The sequence below is a fragment of the Alligator sinensis genome, unplaced genomic scaffold, assembly GCF_000455745.1.
Source record: "Alligator sinensis unplaced genomic scaffold, ASM45574v1 scaffold1740_1, whole genome shotgun sequence".
Taxonomy (NCBI): domain Eukaryota; kingdom Metazoa; phylum Chordata; order Crocodylia; family Alligatoridae; genus Alligator; species Alligator sinensis.
In genome coordinates, this window is record NW_005843154.1 from 275,800 (window position 1) to 283,257 (window position 7,458).

A 7,458-nucleotide genomic window follows, 5' to 3' on the forward strand; every position below is an offset into this window, starting at 1 on the left:
CTATACTATTTAACATCTTCATCAATGATGTGGACATTGGTTATAGAAGTGGACTGGCCAAGTTTGCCGACGACACCAAACTGTGGGGTAAAGCATCCACACCTGAGGACAGGAGGGTGATCCAGGTGGATCTGGACAGACTCGTGAAATGGGCGGACGAGAACCCGATGGTGTTCAACACCTAAAAATGCAAGGTTCTCCACCTTGGGAGGAAAAACCTGCAGCATGCTTATAGGCTCAGCAGTGCTACGCTGGTTAGCACCACAGATTAAAGGGACTTGGGGGTCATGGTTGACCACAAGATGAACATAAGCCTTCAGTGTGATGCTGCAGCTAGTAAAGCGACCAAAATGCTAACTTGCATCCATAGATGCTTCTCAAGCAAATCCAGGGATGTCATTCTCCTGCTGTACTCGGCCTTGGTGAGACCGCAGCTGGAGTACTGCGTCCAGTTTTGGGCTCCACAATTCAAAAAGGATGTGGAGAAGCTTGAGAGAGTGCAGAGAAGAGCCACGCACATGATCAGAGGTCAGGGAAACAGACTTTATGATGAGCAGCTGAGAGCCATGGGGCTATTCAGCCTGGAAAAGCGTAGGCTTAAGGGTGATCTGGTGGCCGCCTATAAGTTTATCAGGGGTGCTCATCAGGATCTGGGGGAACGTCTGTTCACCAGAGCGCCCCAAGGGATGACAAGATCAAACGTTCAAAAACTCCACCGCAACTGATTCAGGTTGGGCATAAGAAAGAACTTCTTCACTGTCCGAGCCCCCAAGGTCTGGAATAGCCTGCCGCCGGAGGTGGTTCAAGCACCCACTTTGAACGCCTTCAAGATACATTTGGATGCTTATCTTGCTGGGATCCTATGATCCCTGCTGACTTCCTGCCCCTGGGGCAGGGGGCTGGACTTGATGATCCTCCAGGGTCCCTTCCAGCCCAAATGTCTATGAAATCTTTGAATTACTCTCTGCTGGACTCTCTTCAACTTGTACACATCCTTTCTGCAGTGGAGGACCCAAAACTGGACACAGAACTCCAGATGTGGCCTAACCAGTGAGGAATAGAAGGGAAGAATCATTTCCCAGTTTCCTGGACAGGGTTTTCCTTGTATCATAACATGAAACTGCCCTAAACCACATAGTGTATTTGTGGTAGAGCTGGAGGGGCAAAGAGGAGAAAAGCCCCACTCGCATGTCCACCCTAACTGCCCGGGCGCCCAGGATGTATCTGGATGCTAAAACTAGCATGAAGCCGGGACAGCCAGGGCAAGATCCTTAATTCTCCCCAGCTGCACAGGGGTGACTCATGGAGCTGGAGGTTGATGCCAGAGGTGTGTGCCAGCATGAGCGGGTTTTCTGATTGGGGCAGGGCCAGAGCCCCATGCCAGCCCTGCTGCTGCGCGGAGAGCCAGTTAATCAAGAGCTAGTCATTTTTTCAGCAGGGAATGCAAGCCACAGCTGTGCAGCAGAGGTAACAGGTGATTGGAGCTGAGAGCCAGTGGGATGTCCCATAAAGCCCCCAAAATTGAGGCACAGTGTTGGGCAAGCAACAGAGCATGCCGATCACCAGATAGGTGAGAAGCAGCCCAGCTGCTCGCCCTTCATTATACCTGTAAAGAACGGACTCTTGGGTATACCAGGAGCCAAATCAGGCACCTTCAGCTATGACGCTGTGCTCAGACAAGACTTTGAATAATTATAAGACTGGAAGTACAAGGCAGGAGTGTAGGGGTTGGAGGAGCTCCCAAATTTGGCCTCTAAGGCCAGCCAAGTAGTCCTGGAAGACAGTGTTGAGCAGGACTGGTGGTATTTTGCTGATGCTCTTCCCCACTTGAGGATTGACTGTTCTCAGACAGATCATCGCTCCTGTAATTTCTCCATCAAAGTCATGGTGGGTGAGACTAAGTGAGGACAGGATCAGCTTCCCCTGGGGAAGGGAATGAGCCAGGTTACCCTATCAGAGGCTAGGAGAAACCTGGTCACTGGGACTTACTAACCTACTGCAGGAGGTGAGATTGACCCGGTGACAGTATTATTCACTCAAACTCCCCCCATTCTTTCGGTACACATTGGACCCAGCCCCTTTTTGTGCTATTGGCAGTGAAAGAGGTGTAGGACTCACAGAGCCACCATTCAGTGGTAGTAACTTCTAACCCTGTTTGTGCCATCAGGTGAATACAAGGGTCATGCTGCTTGTATACATTATTCACAAAGGTCCCCATGCTGCTCATGTAGTAGACCATCATTGGCCACTGCTGTAACTGCAGTCGGAATAAACTCTGCTAAACCCAGCCAACAACGTTACTTCCATACATCGTCATGCAAATCAGCGTGGTTTTCTGGAAAACAAAATAAAATAGTGCCTCTCCTTTTTCTTATTTTTAAATACACACCACAACCCAGGTTTCAGGGTTTCATCCTATCTGCCTGTCTGTCACATGCATCACATAGGCCCCAAGCATCTGTATCACACACACACATACACACACAACCCAGGTACTCAGGACACACAGACACAGATACAGACACAGACACACAACTTAGGTACCTGAGAGACACCCACACGCATACACACGCACAGAACTCAGGCGTCTGGAATACAGCCCTGCCCTCTCCAACACACAGAAACTGTGCCAGACACCTCCTTCACACACGCACACACAACCCAGGTGCCTGGCACACATGCGCATGCACACACAGACATAGACAGACATGCTCAGAGCCCAGGTGTGCAGAACACACAGACATAGATGCAGGCACAGACACACAGCCTAGGTACCCGAGAGGCACCCATACACACACACACAGAACTCAGGCACCTGGGACACACATACACACACCCACACCCACAGAACCTATGTGTTAGACACCCCTTCCACACACACATGCACACAACCGAGGTGCCAGGCACATGTCACACACACACTCACAACCCAAGTGTTTGGGACATGAATGTGCACACACACAACACAGAACCCAGGGCTCTGACTCAGCCCCCTGCAGCCATCTGACACCCCCTGCCCCCAAACACATAGAGACACAACCCAGGTATCACAGACATGCACCCCCCCCGACACACAACCGAGGTGTCACAGACACGCCCCCTACACACAGAGACACACACCCCAGGTATCACAGGCACACAGACACAAACACACACACCTCTTGCTTTGAACATCCCCCACCCCACGCTCATCAGGCCCTGAAGACCCCAGTCCTCCCCAGACCAGTTGCCCGGTCTGCACCTACTGGGCCTCACTGGTTTTTATCCTGCTTTCCAGGATTTACTTTAAGAGTCTGCCCCTTTGTTCCTATTGGCTGTGGCTGGCTGTCAGTGCCCCCACTGGCCTATCATCTTGGCTACTTCCATTCAATCCCAGTAGATGGCAGCGCCATATCACAAAACACCCGAGTCTTCCTCAAAAGGGTTGTTTCAGCACCCCCTGGTTCTCCGCCCTCATTAGACTCATAGAATCACAGCCAATGAGGGTTGGAAGGGACCTCAGGAGGTCACATCGTCCAACCCCCTGCTCAGAGCAGGACCAGCTCTAACTACATCATCCCAGCTAACGCTTTGTCAAGCCATGTCTTGAAAACCTCCAAGGATGAAGACTCCACTGCCTCTCTGGTTAACCTGTTCTGGTGTTTTACTATCCTCCTCATGGGAAAGTTCTGGCTAATGTCCAACCTCAACCTCCCTTGCTGCTACTTGAGCCCATTGCTCTTTGTCCTGCCATCTGCGACCACTGAGAACAGTCCAGCTGCATCCTCTTTCGAACCCCCCTTCAGGGACTTGAAGGCTGCTATTAAATACCCCCTTGGTCTTCTCTTTTCTAGACTCAATAAGCCCAGTTCCCTCAGTCTGTCCTCACAAGTCACGTCCCCCAGGCCCCTCACTATTTCTGTTGCCCTCTGCTGGACTCTCTCCGATTTGTCCACATCTTTTCTGTAGTGTGGGGGCTACAACTGAACAGAGGACTCCAGATGTGGCCTCACCAGTGCTGACCATAGAGAGGAAGAATCACTTCCCCCAGCCTGCTGGCAACACTCCTACCAATGCAGCCCATTATGCCATTAGCCTTCTTGGCAACAAGGGCACACTGCTGGCCCAATCCTCCAATTCGTCTAGGTCACTGAATCCTAGCCCTACCCTCCAGCGTATCTACTACTCCCCCCAGCTTGGTGTAATCTGCAAACATGCCGAGGATGCACTCTATGCCATCTTCCAGGTCATTGTTGAAGACATTGAACAAAACCGGCCCCAGGTCTGCCCTCTGGGGCACTCCATTTGATACCAGCTCCCAAGTAGACATTAACCATTGATTATTACTCTCTTAGCCCAATGCTCCAGAGAGTTTTTTATCCGCCTGACAGTCCATTCATCCAGCCTGTACTTCCTTAGCTTGCTTTTGAGAATGCTGTGGGAGACCATATCAAAAGCCTTGCTCCCCTCATCCACAGAGCCAGTCATAGAAGGCAATAAGATTGGTTAGGCATGACTTGCCCCTGGTGAATCCATGCCAACTGTTCCTAATCACCTTCTTCTTCTTCAAGTGCTTAGCAAAGGTTTCCTTGAGGATCTGCTCCATGATTTTCCAGGGACCGAGGTGAGGCTGACTGGTCTGTAGTTCCCTGGATCCTCCTTCTTCCCTTTCTTAAATATGGGCACTATGTTTGCCCTTTTCCAGTTATTTGGGATCTCTTCTGATCACCATCAGTTTTCAAAGATGATGGCCAATATCTCTGCAATCACATAAGCCAACTCTCTTAGCACCCCCCCCCGGGTACATCCCGTTCGGCCCCATGGACTCATACATGGCTAGATTTTCTAAGTAGTCCCTAACCTGTTCTTTCACCACTCAGGGCTGCTCACCTCCTTCCTAAACTGTGCTGCTAGGTGCAGTAGTCTGGGAGCTGACCTTGCCTGTAAAGACTGAGACAAAGAAGGCAGTGAACACCTCAGCCTTTTCTGCAGCCCCTGTCACAGGGTTGCCTCCCCCATTCAGTAAGGGACCCATACTTTCCCTGATCCTCCTCTTGCTACCGACATACTGGCAGACTCATGTCCTCTCATTAGACTTGACACACTTTGGTTCACCCAAGACACCCCTTGTTAGTCTCTAGTCCCCCCGTTAGACAAAAGGCACCCCTTGTTAGACTTAACACACTTCATTAGACCCCATTCCCCTTGTTCAACCCACAATACCAATCATTAGACTCAAAGAGTCCTCATTAGACCCAAGATGGGTCTCCACAGAGACCCAACCTGCTAATTTCAGCTGTTGCAGCTGGTGGTGGGTACAAGGCAGACAGGCCTGGGATCTGATAGAATCAATTGACATCTCCCCAGGCCCCCCACCCCATTGCCAGATGGTGTAAACTAGTGCTTCTTAACTTTTTAAGTAGTAAGTGCTCCCTAACTTCTGAAAAGTTTAATAAGTACCCCAACACAATTTTCCAGGGGATTTTATATCTACAGAGTAATGCATGTCATATATTGGAAGAAGGGCTGTGTATATAAGGCTGTGATATGACAGATGTCTGATCTAGTGTGGGTTGGTTTGCCACGTTTTACACCAGGGGTGCACAACTCAAGTACGTACCTGGGCTAGAGGTGATGTTGGCCACAACTAGGAGGGCTGAACCCAGTGCTGTGCAAAGCAAGGCATGCCAAATTATTACTGGGGAATTTAAAGTGCTGTGCAATGCATGGCGTGCCAATTTTTTTGCCATAGTTTTGAGAGGAGGAAGGGATGAGAGAGAGAGGAAAAGAGGGCTAGAGAAAGACAAACAGGGAGGCAGCTGCTGCCAGCCATGGAGCCCAGGCTGTTCCCAGCAGGCAGTGAGAAACTGAAAGCCCTGCTGCAAGCAGCCCAGGATCCATGGAGAAACTGAAATCTCTGCTGCAAGCAGCCCAGGATCCATGGCTGGCAGCAACTACCCAGAGGCTGGGCTGGTTACAGTCAGGAGGCTGCAAAGAGATGCTCTGGGCTCCAGCATCACACGCCTTGGAGTGTATGGTGAGGGGGGTCCCTGAGGCAGTGCAGCCCAGAAAAGCCCAGTGCCACTGCCAGCTCCCACCAGTAGCTAGCCTGGGCTCTGGGCAGCTGCAACAGGCAGCGGGCAGGCTGCAAGCAGCTGCACCAGGCTCTGCAGCCCCGGCATCCACTCCATACTGGTGACTGCATGTGTGTATCAGAGCAGAGAGAGGGGGAGGGTTGTGCTGCCTCAGGACCTATCCCCTCTCTCTGCTCCAAGGTGCGCATGCAGTCACCAGTATGGAGTGGATGCTGGGGCTGCAGAGCCCAGTGCAGCTGTTTGCAGCCTGCCCGCCTACTGCAGCTCCCCAGAGCCCAGGCTGGCTACAGGCGGGGGCCGGCAGCAATACTGGGCTTTTCCTGGCGTTCGGCAGTGGTGCTGAGGGGGCAGGTTGGGGAGGGCTATGGTCAATACTGGGGTGGCAGCAGCCCCCCTCCCATCACTGCAGCCCACCCTGAGCTCTGGGAAGAGCCCAGTGCTGCCAGGAGCCCCAGCCTGCAGTGGCAGCCTGCTCCCTCCCACATACAATGAACTGGGTCCCACGGTGCAGGAGGGAGCAGGGCAGTGCCCTGCCCCTACCGCACTCCCTCCTGCACTGTGGGGGTCTTGTCCTGTCATTCTCCCCAAGCCCAGGCAGGATAAAGAAAGAAACTTACCTGCCTGTGGCTGGGGTGGCAGGGAGTGTGCGGGTACCTGTGTGCCCACCCTTCCCCTCCTACAGCAGCCTGTAGCCAGCTTCCGGGTGGCAGGAGGGGGCTAGCGGTTGGACGTGAACCCAGCGGCAGTGGGGGGAGCAGTGGTGCTCCCTTGCCTGTCATTCCCCCCAAGCCCAGGCAGGATAAAGAAAGAAACTTACCTGCCTGTGGCTGGGTTGGCAGGGAGTGTGCGGGTACCTGTGTGCCCACCCTTCCCCTCCTACAGCAGCCTGTAGCCAGCTTCCGGGTGGCAGGAGGGGGCTAGCGGTTGGACGTGAACCCAGCGGCAGTGGGGGGAGCAGTGGTGCTCCCTTGCTATGTGGGTTTTTGGCACACACGTACCTCCTGCCAGTGTCTCGTGTACCCCCAGGGGTACGCGTACCATAGGTTGAGAAACTATGGTGTAAACAGTTGTGATGGGATGCCAAGTCTGGGTAAGCACCCACACACTGCCCCACAACAGCTCATCAGAGCTCCTAAAATGGCCCTCCCTGTCCAACACACACATACACACACATACACATACGTGTGTGTCTGTGTGTGTGGGTGTGTGTGTAGGACAATGATCGGGGATTATTTGGGCTCATCAGTTTTTACTCCATTGAGTTGTATGTGTGTATGTGTACAGGTGATATCTTTTATTAGACCAACAAGATTTTTTCAATAATATTCTAGACCAATACGGCCACAACCTGGATACCTGACACATGGAAGATATCACATTTTAG